General features: G+C 38.5%; 1 protein-coding gene and 1 non-coding gene across 4 annotated transcripts in view; one reads left to right on the plus strand and one right to left on the minus strand.

Moving 5' to 3' along the window:
• CTNNA2 (catenin alpha 2) overlaps positions 1-19,460 on the plus strand; it is a 1,095,877-nt gene that overhangs the window by 114,014 nt on the left and 962,403 nt on the right. The gene's annotated exons all lie outside the window — the stretch shown is intronic.
• LOC111721932 lies at positions 12,826-12,929 on the minus strand. Its single transcript, XR_002770914.1, has one exon. It is a non-coding gene; the product is annotated as a U6 spliceosomal RNA (small nuclear RNA).

A 19,460-nucleotide genomic window follows, 5' to 3' on the forward strand; every position in this document is an offset into this window, starting at 1 on the left:
TTTTTTTTTGAAGATAATTATCGAAAGGTAGGAAAGTACTTTAAGTACTTCAGTGTCTCCACATACGAAGATTGATGAAGGGATATTACAAAATGAGAAGCACAGAAAGAGAGGAGCTGATCAGTTGGGACATGTTTATCATAGAACAGAGGCTCAATTAACATTTGATGAATGAAAAAATGGTGATATGATAATTGCTATAATTAAGAACTGGGAGATTATGCCTCTTAATAGTTTTAAATAAGGTACTTAACACTTCTCCAAATAAGGTGTCAGTATTTGAGGGTGTAGATTTGTAGAAGGGGCTGGGAAATCACTATGCTGAAGTCTGATGAAGGATGGAAAAAATAGAATAAAATAGAAAAGAGCATCTGAAAAGATAGGTATTGTGAAAATTTTATTTGAATTATATAAATATATTTGTGTACCTTGAGTGGAGACAGGAAATGAGAGATGGATTTCTTGTTGTGGATTGGAGTCAAAGAGGCCTGAAAGTGACTATAATGGAAGTGTCTGGTTTTCCAGGCATATGTGCACTCGGAGGGACCTGGAGAAGCAGGGACAAGACCAGGGACTGGGCACATTTGACTCTGAGTCAACGGTTATCTCTGAGTAGTTATTTGCCCTTTGCAAATGGTTAATTGATGAGCTCAAGTTTCCAGCGGTGGAAACTTTGGAGCTTCTCTTTGACCCTCTGCAGGTTTGGAGAAGATTCCTGTGCTTCTACATTCTTTCTGACCAGACGTGGGGGAATGAAGGACTGGGTGGTTGTATGTGTCTGTTAAGAGGAATATTTACATGTCTGTTTCTCCACTCCATCTGCTTCAATTAATTGATGAGGAAACAAATCTCCTGTGTGAGGTACATCCTCTTTAATGTCTGCTAGCCAGAGGTGAATCCCTGGAGTCAATTCTCCAGTAGCATTTTATACGAGACAGTCAGTGCCCTTCTGAGATGGCCCTCGGAGAATGTGCTGTGTGCTTAAATGCAGGGAGCACATCTGGGAAGTAGCAGTCCCAGAACGGAGACCTCAGGTGAAGCTTTTCAGGATAAGGGATGTGTAACTCCGTTGTTAAACCATAATTGTAAGTTAGCCCAGGTAGGGGAGAATGGGATGGGAAAGTGAGAAGGTGTAATTTGAGTAAAGGAACCTAACTTACACTGTCAGCCACATATCTCACCATTTCCCACATGAAACTCTAACAGCACAGCTATCCCCCGCTTCCTGAGGTTGCCATGTGCAAATTTTACCAGTCCTGTGCATATGCAATTATTTTTCTCAAAAACACACTAGGAACAGGGAGATGGTTAGTGTGAGCATGTATATGTGTGTGTGTACGTGCACTTAATGAATCTGGAGTCCAGAGGAGACGGAGCAGATGTGGGACATGGTATAAATCTAGATGGCAAAACAGGGCTAGATGCTGAACAGCCTTGTGTGGTAAGAGGAATTGTAGGATTTTAGGTGGGAGATGACATGGGTTGTGTTTTAGAACCCTTATTCTGGGGTCAGTGTGGTGGGTTTTTTGGTGAGGTCTGTGATGGCAGCAGGGAGATTGGGTCATATGGAGACTAATTAAATAAACAACTTTTCCTGAATGCTTTTAGAAATAACATGTCAATAAAAACTTTCAATATTTAATAGTTTTTGCTGAGATTCTGATCATTGATCGTGACCTTGGTGAAGAGGGGCAGTGAAGTGCAGGTTTTCTGAGCTGCCCCCTCCACCCACCATCCCTGCTGTGCAGCTTTCTGTCTTCAGGACCAGCAGGACTGCTTCTACTGCCTGAGCTTCAGGGGCCACAGCTCCGGGGACGTAGCTGGCCTTGCCATTGTCTGAGATCATCATCCAGACATAAAGGAATGAGTTACAAGTTACAGACTTGTTCCCAAAGATGTGGATGGTTTTGTCATAAAATTAAGAGTGTGTTGTGTCAAAGAACCTGGTTTCTTCTGACTTTAAGAAGGCCTCTGGTTCTTGGTTATTTCTGTTTCTCTGTAAACTATCGAAACAAGTGAGCATATGAATCCAGGGAGTGAAGCAGCTCCCAGAGGAAATGTGCTGTAGAGGGATTGACACAGGTAGTACATCTGTGTTCTCAGAGCTACTTCAGGGAAAGTTTGTGGGACGATTACCTCCTGTACTCACCCAGTACGGTACTGCCCCTCCTTGTGCCTCCCCCAGTACAGCAGATTTCCTGAGGTGCACGGCAAACCCAGCAGAACAGATAAAGTACAATTTCGCTATCTCAGACCTGGTTATCTATCCTAACTGAACTGAGAACACAAATTTATTCTCTCTTTGTAAACATATGGTCTGCCTCCCTTGTTATAGCAGGATGCTGCTCTGTTAAATCGTGCTTTCTGTTGTCGGTATTAAAATGAAATTCCACTGTGGTATATTTTGACAGTTAATCTTCTATGCTTCAGATGATTTAGGAATTTTTCACATAAGTAAATCCTGGTTCTAACAGATTCAATTGATGATTTATTTTCAGTCTATTGTTAGTTTATTTACTGTTTGACTACACATTGTGAAAGTGTTAACATAATTTGTTCAAGGTTTTTGATACTTGATGGCTTAAAAATATACTTTTCGGTACAGACGTTTTACTTAATGAAGGGAAACATACTGTTCTTTGAATAGCCTTGATGCTGTGCCAAATCGTAAGGATGTTGTCATAGAGAATGAAGAGTTCTTTGCTCAGTAGTTTGAGTATATTTTCATAGTACAGGTAGGGATATAGATACTCTGTTTATCAGAAATAGAATATTCATTGTTTTAAGCCATTCGATAGAGAATGCTCTGGAAATTAGTTGATATTTTGACCCAGAGTTTTCCTATTTTAAAACCAAATTTTAAACATTCAGGAATTGGTAAAGTTGCTTGAATACTCAGGTGTCAAATGATTTCTTTTTATAAAAACTTTATAGAAATGTAAATATTTATGCTATTAAAAACATTCTGCTAAGAGTGTGACCCAGGCTGAATTACTTTTATTTCACAGAAGCAGTTCAGATTATTCCTGCTGATTTCTCATATCAGCTGTGAATATCATTTAACTTGTTATTTTCTCCTAATAGAATTTTCCCCTGTAGCTTTTAGACAGCCTCTGATTTACGTCTGCCACCTTCAACAACTTCTTTCATCATTTGTATTCCTTGACCTCACCATATTATTCCTGTCCCTTCCGATTTTTTTTCATGAGTTTTTGTGCTTGGCTCATGGACAGCAGCGTTGTCCTCTTCCTTTCCTCTTCACCTCTCTTCACACATCTGACTCTGCCAGCACATATTTCAGAAGCCTCACCACTCTGCTGTGGGAGTGGCCTTGTGCCCTGTGACGGTCATAAGAAAACCTGATGTAAGGTGATCAGTCATTTGCCGTGCTCATAATGATGGCTGGCTCATGTGTTAACTCTTATTTTGTGTTTATCTATCTGTTGAATCTAATAGCCGTGTACCTGGGTGTGTAGTCCTGCATATAGTCTCTCTACTAGTGAAACACTCACTGGGACCATTGTCCTGTACACACACCTGAGGGATATTTTGTATTCATTTTTCACGTGTAAGGTCATTCATACTTGGGTTCCAAGCTAAATGATAGTGCCACTGTGCATTGTCACCAAACAACTGCATATCTCCCAGATGACAATAACTTAGATGGTTTGCTGAATAGCTGATTTGCTGCATAGCAAATCATTTTCATATATGCAGTGTGGCCATTTTGGATGGGAGAGGACTTGCTGATATTTCCTTTTTGAATAGTTCAGGAGACTTTAGGTGGTTTTATTCTATAAAAGTACAAGAAATTTTAACTCAAAGGAACATAAAGGGATTTAGTAAACAGGGATAATATGGTTATTAGCAACGTATGAAGCTTAGTGCACCCTAATGCCTTCCCCTTATCACCTGCGTACTCTCCAAGGAAGAAAAGAATGACTCATATCTGAAAAGCTGAAGTAGTGTTTTGTTATTTTCTAAAGAACCAGACCACTTACTCCTTCATCCTTCTGGTATTACTGAAGCAGTGCCTCTGCCTTGGTGCCCTGGTTGTTATACTGTAGTCTCTTGATTGAAATATCAATTGTAGGTGATTATCATTTCTTTTTGACTTATGGTATATGCCATTGACAGTAGGTTTGGTTTACATCTCTTAAATTGTTTTAGAAAGTCAATTTAGGAGGTAAGAGGTAAAAAGGCAGATAGAAGCAGTCCAGACTTCTGCTCTCAAGGCCAGGATGGCAGGTTGCAGGTGGGTGCCCACTGACGGATGGGCCTTTTTGGAAAGAGCACTGCGAATCACTGAGGAGGTGAAGGAGGGCATTCAGAGTGAATGAGCAGGTGATGAGGTGATCCACCTGGCTGGATTTGTAGGTACCTGGGATAGGCATCCACACATGGAGAAGGAAGGAGGAGGAACCTGGGCTTCACACTCCCCTGCGGACACGATAGTCTGAGCTCTGAGGGGCCCCACCAGTGCTGCCAGCCTCCAGACTGATGAGAGAGCATCGCACGGGAAAGCAGCACAGCAGGGACCTAGGGGCTCCCGTTTCCAGCTTGCTGCACTGACACCACTCTGAGCTCTCGGGTTCCAAGCACCACATCTGCACAGGGTTTGGCTTTGTTGCAGTTGCCTCTGTATCATCCTGACCAGCCAGGGAGGGAACAGGAAGAGTGGATATCCTCTCTTGCCCTGTGGCTGGAAGCCAAGCTCTCCTCCCCTCGTGGGGGATCTACACAGGATGGGCGTCACAGAGGCCACCTGAGAAGCCCTGCAGTGACTGCCTCCGTGGGACCTGGGGGAGGACAGTGCCCTGGCTACACCATGGCTGCCTTGTGGCCTCAACCCCATGATCCCAAAGCTGCCATTGGCCTTGTAACTCTGTGCCTGAGGTTCCCACAATGCTGCTTGACCCCATGGCCCCAGATGAAAGGATCCCTCACTGCCTTTGGGCCAGAGATTCTAGCATCAGACTGCTAGATGTGGTAGGTATAGCTCTGAGGCTCCTCCACTGCCATCAGGTCCTGTGGCCCTGCCCATAGGTTCTAGTACCATCACTGGGCTCCACAGCACTGGCTATCTGGTGGGAATGGCTCCATTGTCCAGCCCTCTGCAAATGACCTGCTAGACTCAAGCCACCTTTGCATCTGGACTCAGTTGGATGAGAACTGGCAGCCCTGACACCCTTGACCACTGCAAAGATAGCCTAGCCCAGTTGCCACTGCCACCACCACAGGGGGACCTGGGCAAAGCAGTCTCCCATAACACCAGCCTCTGGAGAGGGACTCACTCAGCCCCCAACCCAAGCTTCCAACAGCGACATAGGGAACAACTGACTACTTACTCCACACGCAGACCAAACAGGCCCAGCTTAGATTGTGGCAATCACAAAGGAATGGGACAACAAAGACGAGCTGCATTGCAGGCTCTCAGTGGGCATCTCCTGTGCTTCCAGGCCAGTCTTTCACAATAGGTAAAAAAGCGCTGTAGAGCAACCTCTCCTTCTTCTCACTAAGTTTGCTCTGAGCTGAGGTGAGAAGAAATCAGACAACTAAATGACAAAGAAGATTCAAACTATCAAAATTTATGGGATACAGTAAAAGTGGTCCTGGGGGAAAGTTCATGGCCATGAATGCTTACATCAAAAAGACAGAAAGGGGCAGCACCTGTGGCTCAATGGGTAGGGCACTGGCCCCATATACTAAGGGTGGTGGGTTCAAATCCAGCCCCAACCAAATTGCAACAGAAAACTAGCCGGGCGTTCTGGCAGATGCCTGTGGTCCCAGCTACTCAGGAGGCTGAGGCAAGAGAATTGCCTAAGCCCAGAAGTTGGAGGTTGCTACGAACTGTGTGTTGCCATAGCACTCTACTGAGCACAACAAAGTGAGACTCTGTCTCTACAAAAAACAAACAAACAAACAAAATTCCCTTTATTTAAAAAAAGACAGAAAGATCACAAATTAACCTAGTGTCAAATCTCAAGGAACTACAAAAACAAGAGCAAACAACCAAACTGAAAGCCAACAGAACAAAAGAAATAACATGACTTAGAGCAGAAATAAGCAACATGGAAACCTAAATAATAAATACTGGCTAAACAAAGGACCAACAAAAAAAGTTGATTATTAAAAAGATAAATAAAATTGATAGAACACTAGGCAGATTAACCAGAAATAGAAGAAGGATTCAGATGATCTTGATCTTAAATGAAAAATGAGACATAATAACTGATACCACAAAAATGTAAAATGTCATTTGTGAATGCAATGAAAACCTCTATGCACACAAACTAGAAAATGTATAGGAAAATTACTGGAAACACACAACTTTCCAAGTCTGAATCTGAAGAAATGGAAATCCTAAATAGACCATTATCAAGCATCAAGATTGAAGCAATAATAAAAAAATCTCCAACAAGAAAAAGGCCTGGACCAGATGGATTCACAGCCAAATTTTGCCAGGCCTACCAAAAAGAACTGAAACCTATCCTACAGAAATTATCCATAACACTGAGAAGGAAAGACTCTTCCCTAACTCACTCTATGAAGCCAGTATCACCTTGGTACCAAAGCCAGGAAAGAAGAAAAAAAGAATACTACAGACTAAAATCCCTCATAAACAGAGTTGCAAAATTCCTAAACAAAATACTAACAAACTAAATTCTACAGCATATCCAAAAGATAATTCACCATGATCAAGTAGGTTTCATCCCAGGGATATAAGATGGTTCAGAGTATGAAAGTCAATAAAAACTATTCATCATATCAACAAAAGGAATCATCCTAATAGATGCAGGACCCACAATTAATATAATACTGAATGGGGAAAAAAATTCCCCAAGAACGGGAACAAAACTAGTATACTCGCTGTCACCACTTCTACTCAACATAGTACAGAAAGTCCTAACCATAGTAATACAGCAAGAGAAAGAAATAAAAGCATCCAAACTGGGAAAGAGAAGATCAGCTAATCTCTACTTGCTGACAATGTGATTTTGTATTGAGAAAACTCAGAAGATTGCATACAAAGGGTCCTAGAATTGATAAATCAATTCAGCAAAGTGTCAGTTTGCAACACCAATGTGTGCAAATCAGTAGCACTTCTATATTAGAATAACAGGCAAGTTGAGATTCTAATCAAAAACTCAATACCATTCACAATAGCTACAAAGAAAATAAAATCTCTAGGACTACATTTACACAAAGAGGTGAAAGATCTCTATAAGGAGAACTACAAAACACAGATGAAGGAAATTATAGATTCCACAAACAAATGGAAAAAGATCCCAGGCTCATAAATTGGTAAAATCAACAGTACTACCCCTAGTGATTTAAAGATTCAGTGCAAGCCTCATCAAAATACCAACATCATATTTCACAGATCTAGAAAAAATAACTTTCTTCTTAATACAAAGAAGAAAATAATCCAAATAACCAAAGCAATCTGAAGCAAAAAGAACAAATCTGAGCATCACATTACTTGACTTCAAATAGTACTGCAAGGCTCTAGTAAGCAAAAAAGCATGGTATTGGTATAAATTAGAGACACAGACCCATGAAACAGAAGAGAGAACTCAGAAATAAGACAATCAACCTATAGCCAACTGATCTTTGACAGCACAGAGGGACATACTCTGGGGAAGGAAGCCCTATTCAATAATGGTACTTGGAAATCTTTGTAGCCATTCTTCTAAATAAAACAGGATCCCTGTCTCACATCATATACAAAAAATTAATTCAAGATCATAAAAGATATGAGTATTTTGCATGAAACCATATAAATTCTAGAAGATACCATAGGAAAAACTCTTCTAGACAATGGCCTAGACAAAGAATTTGTGTTTAAGACCACAAAAGCAAAAACAGCAATAACAAAAATAAATAAATTAGACTTACTTAAACTAAAAAGCTTCTGCATAGCCAAAGAACTAATCCACAGAGAAAACAGACCTATAGAATGTGAAAAAATATTCATAAACTATATATCTGATAAAGTAATAATATCCTGAATCTATAAGGAACTCAAACAAATCAGCAAGAAAACAAATAACTCCATTAGTAAGTGGGCAAAAGACATGAACAGAAGTTTTTTCAAAAAAAGATAGTCAAAAAAAAAAAAAAGAAAAGAAAAGAATTAAAAAATTTCTCAACACTGATCATCAGAAAAATGCAAGTTAAAACCACAATGAAACACTGCTTTACCCTTATCAGAAGGCTATTGTTAAGAATAGTAAAGTATCTCACAAATGGAAGAAAAAGTATCCAATGTATTCAGCCCTACTATGAAACTAATTTATAGCTTTCATAGGAAAGCTATAACCCAATTTTAGCCCAGGGATATGGGGAGAGGGGGAGAGGGAGCGGAGGGAAAGGGAAGGTGGAGGGTAGATAGAGGGAAGGTGATTGGTGGGATCACACCTATGATTCATCCTATAAGGGTACATGTGAATCTTTCTAAATGTAAAATATACATGTCTTAACACAATAACTAAGAAAAAGACCTGAAGGCTATGTTAACCAGTTGGATGAAAGTATTTCAAATTGTATATAAAAACAGTACACATTAATACTTCAAGATTTATAAAAACAAAGGCAATTCACATTATTTGTAAATCCCTATCATTGACTTTTCAGCAGACCTGTATACAAAAGGGTAGTATTTGTAGTTTAGGAGCAGTAGCTCACACTTATAATCCTAGCACTCTAGGAGGACAAGGCAGGAGGATCCCTTGAGCTCAAGAGTTCAAGACCAGCCTGAGCAAGAATGAGAACCCCCTCATCTCTACTAAAAATAGAAAAAAACTAGCCGGGCATTGTGTTGGGGACCTGTAGTCCCAGCTATGCAGTAGGCTGAGGCAAGAGGATCGCTTGAGCTCAAGCATTTGAGGTTGCTGTGAGCTATGGTGCCATGGCACTCTACCCAGGGTGACAGAGTGAGACTGTGTCTCAAAAAGTAATAAAATAAAATAAAATAAAGGTAATATTTCTTGTTTGTTTAACAGTTGCAGTGGTTTCCAATGTACATATTTTTATTCAAATTAAAATCTCTATAGTAAGAGTAATTTAGTTCATTCCTATAAAATATTTTCTTAAAACAGACATAGAATAATTATCATTATTTATAAATGCTGCTTCATATAAAAGGAACTCCAAAAATTATAATCTTTCTTAAAATTGAAAGTAGAAAGCACTTAAAAATTCATGAATATAAAGTAAAATATGCCTCAATAAAAATAAGTGTGCATAGCCAACTTGTATTTTAGAACAGAATTTAGAGCATTATGTTTACATCTCAATAAGCCCCCAAAACAGAAAACACTAATTAGAGAAAATGCCCCTTAAAGTAATGATGAATACAGTATATTTCTTCAATTAATCAGCAATAACTACTGAGTATTGATAGCATGTTTAGTACTATGTTTCTAGTTGGCTATTGACCTATGCTAGAAAATCCAACAGACCTGTGGTTGTCATGGTGATAGATGAAATGGAAAAAAAAACAATTCATATGGCCCAAGATATGGTATACAGTTACATTAAGAGTTATTATATTGAGTATCGATTCTCAGTAGGATCACTGTGGCCTTTTTGGGAGGGGGTACTCATTACAGTGTGAGGTTTTTAACTTTGTATACAATGTTACAATGTATACAGTATTAAACAACCCTACCCTTGTAGAATTTCACAGTGATTGGGGTATCAATTGGGGTATCTCATATGGCCCCTGAAAATTCTATGGGAGCCAGTCACATATAGAGGAGCTGGCAGGTTCCAACCCAGCCAAACAACAATGAGAACTACAACCAAAAAAACAGCCAGGCATTGTGGTGAGCATCTGTTGTCCCAGCTATTTGAGAGGCTGAGGCAAGAGAATAGTTTAACCCAAGAGTTGGAGGTTGCTGTGAGCTGGAAAACAAAACAATCCAACAAGGGGGAAAAAAGGAAAACTTGGCAAAAAAAAAAAAAATTCTATGTAGGTGATATAGCATCCTGCTGAAATCCACTGGTAAAGAATAGGGGATAAAACTTTATTTATGAAAATGGGTATGGGCAAATTTAACCTGTGGGGTATAGTTTGCCAATTATAAGTCCACCAATTTGAACACAAGGAAAGAGCAATCAGTGGTATTATATTAGGAAAGTTTTTAGCCACAAATAATACATAATCATATCTAGTGTTTTTAGAGAGAGGGTGGTTCCAGTCTTGGCTAATAGAAAGTATTATTATTGTAGAGACCGCAGTGCTTTCCATTCTTTTGTTATTCTCAGTCATTGGCAGTATCTTCCCTCATTGTCACATATGTATTCAAGGGTGTCACACTTAGTTACAACAATGCACAGGGAGAAGGACATATCTTTTCCCAAAAGTCCCCAGCTGACTTGCTATCAGATCTCATTTGGCTATATTCCCTAAATTGAACTAAGAATTAGAAAAAGGAAAAGACTACACATATTTGACATAGAATAATTATGTTTTTTTGTCCTTGGGCTAAAGAGAAATCCAGCCTTAGCCCATACCTGTAAATGCCCAGTATTTGAATATATTACGTTGTTTTTATAAGGAAGAGCAGGGTCTATAAGAGGAGAGTGGAAGGAGATGTTTCTGAGATGCATTCTCCATACTAATTATATTACACTTCCAATATTATAATTCTGTCTTAGATCCTATTTGAGTCCATTTGTTTCCCTCCATTTCCTAATTAGTAAAAGGGAGCATTTTATTCATGCTTATCTTTGGTCAGAGAAGAGGGAGGATCATGGGCCAATTTTTCTAACTATTGATTACAGGTAGGAGCTTTTATGGTCTCTCACTGTGAGGTCAGGAATACCAGTATCTGAGAGACAGTACTGGCACTTGGTTAACAAACATCATGTAGCAGTTAAAGAATCTCTTAAATAAGATGCAGATAATTATACAGAGTAATACATCTGGTTTGTGTTATGAGAATTGAAAGTGATGTGTTGAAAAACAGTTTCACTGAAATGGTATAATTATTTATTTTATTTCCAAAGGGAATAGAGAAGAGAGCCACTTGGCTCTTTTAGGCTCATTAAGTTGCTGTCCTGCAATTTTACATGAAGCTGGTAATTTGTCAAGAGAATCATTTGGGAGTCTGGGAGGTAAAGATATAACTAGAAACTGGTTTCCCCACTTTGTGTACTGTGTTCCCTGAATTAAATCCTGGCATTCCCACAGGAAAATGCCTCTTCAGAAGACCTCATGCTTTTCCATAGGGATGGCTTTAACTCACAATCTATTTTTTTTTTCTCCTGAAGCTCTTTCTGAATTCTGAGCTTTTAAAATTGTCAGTATTGGGTTGAACGAATACATTTAGATGCACCTCTGTTTACTAGAGTTTTCGAAGAATGACACTGCAGTATTTTGTGGGTAAGTTTTTTCAGGAGGCCTTGTTTGATATCACCCTCTTTATCAGTTCAGTTTGGAAATGCCTGCCTTTTTAATGCCAATTATGTATTTATTCAAAAAATATTAATATTAAGTTCACAGTCCCCTACTCAAGGATTTTGACATTCTAGTATGAAAGAGTCAATGGAATGAACAATTAAAATGGAGTGTGATGTCACGGCGACTGAGGGAGAAAGCACACTGTGAGAACAAGTTGAATCTCAACAGATATCCTGGAATAAGTCAAGAAAACAGGGACAGAGCTTGCTAATAGAAGGAGTGACATAAGAAAAGGCTTGGAGGCTTGAGAGGATATGGGATGTTTGGAGGACAGCTAGCTTATCTCTAAGTCTGGAGTTCACAAAGACCTAAGATACACAATGCTGAGCAGTGAGACTACACTAGGGGACCTTTACCAGAATTCAGAATTTTATCCATAGGCAATGGGAGTTATCAGAGGCTATTCAACAGGACAGAGACAGGATGTAACTTATATTTTTGGGAAACTACTGTGACTGCAGAATAGAAAAAGGATGAGAGGGGATAAGACTGAAGATGTTATGACCAGTCAAGAGGTTGTTTCAGTAGTCTAAGAAAGAAATGATGAGAGCCTTGACTGAGACAGTGGAGATAGCGCAAAATGAAGAAATCCTTGTGAAACAGGCGAAGATAGAGCTTATTAGACTCAATGAGATTTTTATTGTAGGAAGCAGAAGGAAGGAAAGGAATTAAAAAATGACTTGCATTTCTGATAAGGCTTGGTAAAGGCTAGTTCTGTTCATTGATGTATGACTATAGGAATTGGACCAATACTTAGGAAAGACGAGTTCCCTTTGTAGTATGCTTATTTTGAAGTTCTTGAAAGCCGAGTAAATATAGCAGGCTGGGACCCAGTCATAGCCTTTGAGTTAGAGAAATATGTTTGGGAGTATTCACCAGAAAGCAAGCCACTGACATGAATGAGATGTCCCAGAGACTTGGTCCAGGGCAGAAGAGATGAGAGATAGTGAAGAAGTTCAGGGTATGAGCATCCATGAAGGGTATGAGTAAAGAAGATGAGACTACGAAGCCAACCCAAAATAAGATGCTGAGAGGCTAGAAGACCAGAGAGTGTGGTATCCTTGAGAACAAGGGAAAAAATACAGTCAATTACTGCTATCAGGTCAAATTAGATCCACAAGAGAGAATGCTGGATATCGCGAGATGATGTCTTTATCGACAGAAAACGTGTGATCATTATGTAAGATGAGTGTATGTAAAAACATATAAAAACTTATGTATAATTTAAGAATCCCATCACCCAGCATAGCTACTGTTAAAATTCTGATGTATATCTTTACAGACTTTTTCTATATGCAAATATATTCTCTATATCTAGAGATATATCTATATATAACACAATGAGTTCATACTATAAAAATATTGGATGCTGCATGAATTTGCTTGTCATTCTTTTCAGAGACCATGATAATCTTCTCCACATCTTTCCAATTTTAGTACGTAAGCTGGTGAATCACGTGGTGTCTGTTGAATTAAGCAAAAGGGGATCCTTTGTGACTGTGCAAGGCTCATTGCAGTGGAGTGGTGAGGGCAGAAGCCAGATTGTTGTGAGATGGCAAAGGCAGGGGTGGTGAGGAAATGAAACAGGCAGCATTATGGACTCCCCTTTCCAGAAGCGAGGCTGTGCAGGACACCCTTGTACATAGAATGTCAAGTGAGGAGTAGCAGGATGGTGAGGGCTTTTTTTTTTTTTTTTTAATTAGTTGGACATGACTTTCCCATGACTGACAAGAGACAGAATGGGAGAAAATTGAAAGAACATAAGTTATAACTGAAGAAGTGAAGTCTTAGGAAGCAGGGAGCAGGAAGGGATGAAATGTAGGCAAGGAGAAAAGAGACTCCCCTTTTCAAGGCTATGGTGAAGGAGTTAGGGTAGAAATAGATGCTGAGAAATCTGTGTATGTGTTACTGGAGGGCATTCTGGTCACCTCAGAGTGAAGATGGCTGACATCCACATGTACTTAGTTATTTGATGAGGGATTTTGAACTTGCATGAAAGAAAGAACTGGCAGATTGGATCAGATCCATTATCCGTTCACTTGTATCCTCAGAGTGATTTCCAGAGAGGCATATCAGAAAGTTCTATTCTTCTCTGATAAACTGACAGGTCAAAAATGGGCCCTCACACATTATTCACATTAAATAATATGTTAGGAATTTATTATCCACATATTTTTGTGGAAGCTTCTTAAAGGGAAGCCTCTTTGCCCCCTGATATTTACTATCTGGGAAGTTTTGAACATATAATATATATGAGAAAGTTGCATTATATATTGGAAAAAGCATAGGTTTGGAACAAATTTTGGTTAACCTGGGGAGACCAACTTAGCTTTAGTTCCCTTATCTGTGAAATTGGGGTACTATCATATTAACCTCACAGCAAAGTAAAGTTAGCATAAGGTTGTACACGCCGAGGGCCTGCGAGAGCTGTGCAGACTGAGCACCCACTGAGGGCGAGTCCCCTCCTGCTTTGCTGTCTTGTATACGTGTGGTCACTCCCAGCAATCGAGGGCTTCCATTCCCTCTAGCACACTAGGATTTGATGATCCGAACATGAAGTTCTTAATAATGATAATAAGCTTTGGCTAATGACCAGGAATGTTCAATGCAATCTCTGTACTGAAATGTAAATACTATGAACTAAATGGAAAAGATTATGCCACCCTGAAATGCACAGCCTTAACACAGCTTCATTTGCATTTCCTAAATGTCATGGTGCATTCTGTTTTTATATTTACAAAGCATATCACCTGATGTGTTGTATTTTTTTTTTTTTTTGGCTCATCAACACTCCATTAAATGCTTTAGATAACCAGAAGGAAACCTGGGTTATTATTTCTCTTTTTTACATATGACTTTCTATATCAACAATCTTAATAAGATGATTTACCAAGGGATGTATATGCTTAACACAACTTGTGTCTAGAAATATTAATTCTCACTTTAAAAGATTTCTAAGCAAATATACTTGCTATAATGTGTTATGACCTTTGTACTCTCATAATTCAATTGACAGGAGCAAGGCTAACACAATGTAGGCGAATTATTCCTCACTTGCTGTAGCTGCCACTGTATGCAAAGCAGTACCTGTTTACCTTAGACCAAGTGAATAAGCCAATTTGAGCCAAGAGAAACTGCATGAAGCAGGAGTAGGGGACTGAAACCATTTCCCTTTGAGTTTCTGTGATGTAGTTCCTTTTAAACTCACCAGCACATGTGTGGATTTAACTTTGACTTTTGGAATAACATCTAATCCACTAGAGCTTGCTTTAAAAATACAACTTCTTAGGTACTAATTAAGTACTCATATAATCACGGAACTGTTTAAAATAGCTCCTACCTAAATATCTGCCTATCTTTCTTTATTACCTTGTCTCCTTAATTTTCCATCTTGGAGTAACTTTAATGTCTTTTCATAGTTTTGTTTCTTTGTTTCCAGCATTTTTTTTTTTTCTGGCAGCAGTTCAAAAGGACATTGATTATTTCCCCATTACTCTGTTGCACAAACTACTCAATATGGATCCATCAAGATATTTAAAATTTGGAGCTGCCATTGGTTACCTTTCTACTGCCTGATGTAAATGCCTAGTTGAAATGGAACCATATAATGGCCCCAGAGATGCCCATCCCCAGCTGAGTTCACTCTCTGAGGGCTCCTTTCTTGGCAAATGGCTCTTGCTTTTACAGTCTGATGAGCCAGAACCAGTCCCATGTCACCAATAAACATGAAGCAAGTCTGATTTACCTTGAGGTTTCTGACAGCACCCAGCTGGGCCTTACATACACTGGGTAGCTATTATATATATATTGAATGAATTATGGATGGGCTACTGAATGAAGGTAGAGACAGAAAAGTTTATATTTAATTAGCATGTTATGGGATTAGCCTTCTCTGGTAGAATATTGAAGGCATTCTGAGGGAGAGAAACTACTTTTTTGTTTTGTTATTCATGTAAGTGTCATCTAAAATGGTGCATTGAGTAAAAATTCCCCTTCATAAGAACATTGGTACTGTACTTTACTGTAGTTATATAAATGTATATTTGTATTATATATGTATGTATCTACACATATGTATGTACAGTGAGTCTTGAACCTGGCAAAGATTCAAGTCCATGAATACTCAGACATTTTGAATAAATGCTCAGCACTATGCTAATCATTGTGAAAGGGGTCAGAGTCTCTGTCCTGAATGTATTAGAAAGGATAAAATTTACATGAATCAAATAAGGACCACTGTAGGAAAACCTGCATTCAAATTAAATACTATGTGATAGTCATTCTGAGTGCTGGTGGAACTCAGAAAAAGGAAAAGTTACTGGGGCTTCTGTCAAGAGGAAAAAAAGAGGGTGGAACTTGAGAGAACTTGAAAACAAAAGGCAATTTGAGTCGAAGAGGAGAAGGAAGACTTCTAAGAAGTATTGCAGGCCAACTTGTAGGGCTTGAAAAATCCTTTCCATGGAGTTACTTACATGGAACTCATATCAAAGTAAATCTCAGTAGTCTGCAGAAGGATAAACCAAAGTTACTTTTTCCTAAACAAATATAAAACCTAGTTTAATATATAATTAATAAAAACTAGTGATCCAGTTCTAATAAGTACTGAAACTATACAGTTCTAAAATAAATAAATAAAAGAAAACCTTGAATATAAATTGTTATTTATATAATACAAACATATCATTTATTTTCAGTCTCTGGGGAGTATGAACAAAGAATATGACTAAAATATGTCTGAAAGATATTTTAGCCAGGTGTGGTGGCTAACGCCTATAATCCCAGCACTGTGGAAGGCTGAGGTGGGAGGATTGCTTGAGCTCAGGAGTTTGAGGCTTGTCTGAGCGGGAGTGAGACCCCAACTCATGAAAAAAAATTGAAAAAAACCCAGTCAGGCACCACAGCAAGCATCTGTAGTCCCAGTGGCTTTGGAAGCTGAGGCAACAGAATGCCCACAGCCTGAGTTTGAGGTTGCAGTGAGCTATGATACTACTGCACTCTGCTCAGGGCATAGGATAGAACTCTTGTCTCGAGAGAAAAAAACAAAAAAACAATTTTTATAAAGAATTACTCTCAAGGAAATAGACTCACAATAGATAGATATTATGAATCATATTTCATGTATACATCATAATCACACATTTATGAAGGACCTAAATCCCTATTGTATTCTACAGGTAATGGAAAAGAAATAAGAAATTTAATTTGTGTACCAATCAGTTTATAATCTAATGGATTATGTCAAACAAATGTCAATTTCTTAATGAACCAGTTAAGAAAAATGTTAAGAACTTCTGTTTCTGACTGTACACACAGTCTGATGTAGGTGTTATGGGGAAGGTGTAGTGGGAGGATGTCAGGTTTGGATGTTGGAGTATGAATGGAAGGTGTTCCAGCTGGGAACTCTGGGAAGAGGCATGAACCATGTGTTACCATGTGCTTCAAACTTGATTGAAGCAGAAGATTTATGTTAAAGAAATAAAGTGCAGTGTATGAAGGTCGTAAAGTAGAATATTCACCTGGTTACAAAGAGCACTTACTAGGAAAGAGAATTATGTAGTGATTTTCATTCCTTAGAAAAGTAATGTTTAGGACACTGATTTACAACTGGTGTGCTGTGAGTAGATCTTAGGTGTGCCACAAAATTTTAAAGATCATTAATTAAATTATTTTCAAAAGCAGTTCAAAGCACAGTAAGTATATTGTTTTATTTACTCTGTTTTTTTAATCAACATAATTTAAGTGTGCCATGGAAGTTTAACTATAGGTTCAAGCGTGCAGTGAGATAAAAAAAAGATTGAAAAACACTGTCTTGGGATAATTAGTTTAGGTTGAATTATACAGTGAGACTAAAGATAAGGAGAGCAGTTTGGTAGCTATTTTGCTATTACATAAATATAAAATGTTGATATACTGGTAAATATTTGAGTTAAATAATCATTGCATATGGAATTCTAACTTACAAGAGGTTAGAAGGCTAGAAAGGATAAAATTAATTGCCAAAGAAGCTGTATTTCTATTAAATAATGTGAAAATGATTTTGAATTACAAATATTATTCCTCAAAATATGTCACCTGGAATATTAAAAGTTACGATTTTTGGTTGTTGGAATCTGTTTCCCAATCTGAATTGTGGTGTTGCTGAAGGATAATAAACAACTAGGACACTGCTGACCTTTGGTCAAATATATTTCATTTAGAAAAAGAGAATTTTCATTGGAACATTGGAAAACTAGCACGGCATACAGAATGAGAGCTATCTACCTGGAAATCACATATGTTCATCCCCAAATTGAAAACAAGCCATAATTTAGGACTAGACTGAGTCTGTTTATGCTTCCAAAATGAATTTAAATGATGAGACCATGAATGTAGTGAAAAGCACGGAAATGAATTTGACAGATACTGCTTTCATTTTCAGTTTCAAATTACTGACTTGCTATTAGCATACTCCAGGAGTAGTGAATTTCTATTAAGTTGGCACATAGTTTTAAATTTTATGGGTATGCTATTGTAAGTATAAAAACCCATTTCAGTAAGATATGGACATGGTTATTTCTTTTTAATCAGCAAACTCTAGGCTGTGTGTTATTAGTCTCAACTTGTCACCTTGAAAGACCTGAGGCTCTGCAGCTTTATTCCTATATTTCTTTTGGTAACATTTTGTTTATTTGGATAAAAGAAGAAAAGAGGCTCTGAGGAGGGTATTATAGTTTGATACTTATTTAATATGCATTTAAAAATGATTAAGAGATTTTTATTATGCATTTATGCTTTGACATGAAGTATTATTGTTACAGCCCTTGGAAATCATTAGAATGCTATTTTTGTTCAGCAGCATTTCTTCTATTTTTTTGGTTGAAAGGTATGTGTGTACCATAAATAGAGGGCCTGCAGATACAACAATACTTAACGGAGGGACTAAATTTTAATAATAGCAGAGCGAGCCCTCCATCACACACACACACACACACACACTGCAAATAGCTAAAACTGGTTAGAAATTGCATGGCCCTTCAATTTTGAATAAAAATGGTGACAGATACTATAATTGTAGCAACAACTTTCATTTTGGGTGAAGGCCAGTATCGCCATCACTGTCCTTTACCTTGAGAACTGTTCAAAGTCCAGGCTCAGTAATCTGATACTTGCCTCCTGACTGTCCCAGAGAGGGGATGAACTTAAATTGAGCAGAATTAGTGGAAGGAAGACTTTACCACAGTTTGGCCACTAGGCCTGGCCATTTCCATACAAGAAGTATCCCCAGGAGCAGGGCCAATTGTCCTCCTTCCCCACCTCCCATTTAGACTTGGTGCTGTTGAAGTAAAGTATATTCTGGTGGGAGTTAGGATGCCTTTACTTTCTAGGGACATTTGGAGGATAATTTAAAAGGCTCCTTCTCTTGTTCTTTTTTTTTTTTTAACCCCAACTTCTACCCCTGCCTGTAATGAATACCTACACAGATCCTCTCAACTCTAGAAAAAAATCCCTTGTTACAATAAGGCAACATGTTGAAAGAAGGCCTTACTTTATTAACAACAAGGTTAGAAGTGCTATCATATTTCAGATAACATATCTGGAAGACCTACTTTTGTAGGTATTATCTTATTGGTCCTTTGGTCTCTGCAGAGCTGGCTCATGTCTTCTTGATGACTGCCTCCCTACTGGTGTGTGGTGATGGTCCCTAATTACAACAGTGGTTTTCAAAGCATCTGTTCTTAGAACAGCAGAAGCAGCAGCATCTGGAAAGTTGTCACAATTGCAAATTCTCAGGGCAACTCCAGATGTAATGAATCAGAAACTCTCCGGGTGGGTCCCAGCAGTTTGTGTATGAACATGCCCTCCAGCTGATTGTAATCGCACACGAATTTGAGAACCACTTGTATTCTTTTCCCTTTGCTTGGCATCATAAAAAATATAGATTGATTATCATTTAGTTTCTGAAAGTCAGAAGACCAAGTGGACTTGGCTGGGTGCTCTTCTGAGGAACTCA

Source organism: Otolemur garnettii, unplaced genomic scaffold (assembly GCF_000181295.1).
Source record: "Otolemur garnettii isolate 467f Iridium unplaced genomic scaffold, OtoGar3 scaffold00203, whole genome shotgun sequence".
NCBI classification, from domain to species: Eukaryota; Metazoa; Chordata; class Mammalia; order Primates; family Galagidae; genus Otolemur; species Otolemur garnettii.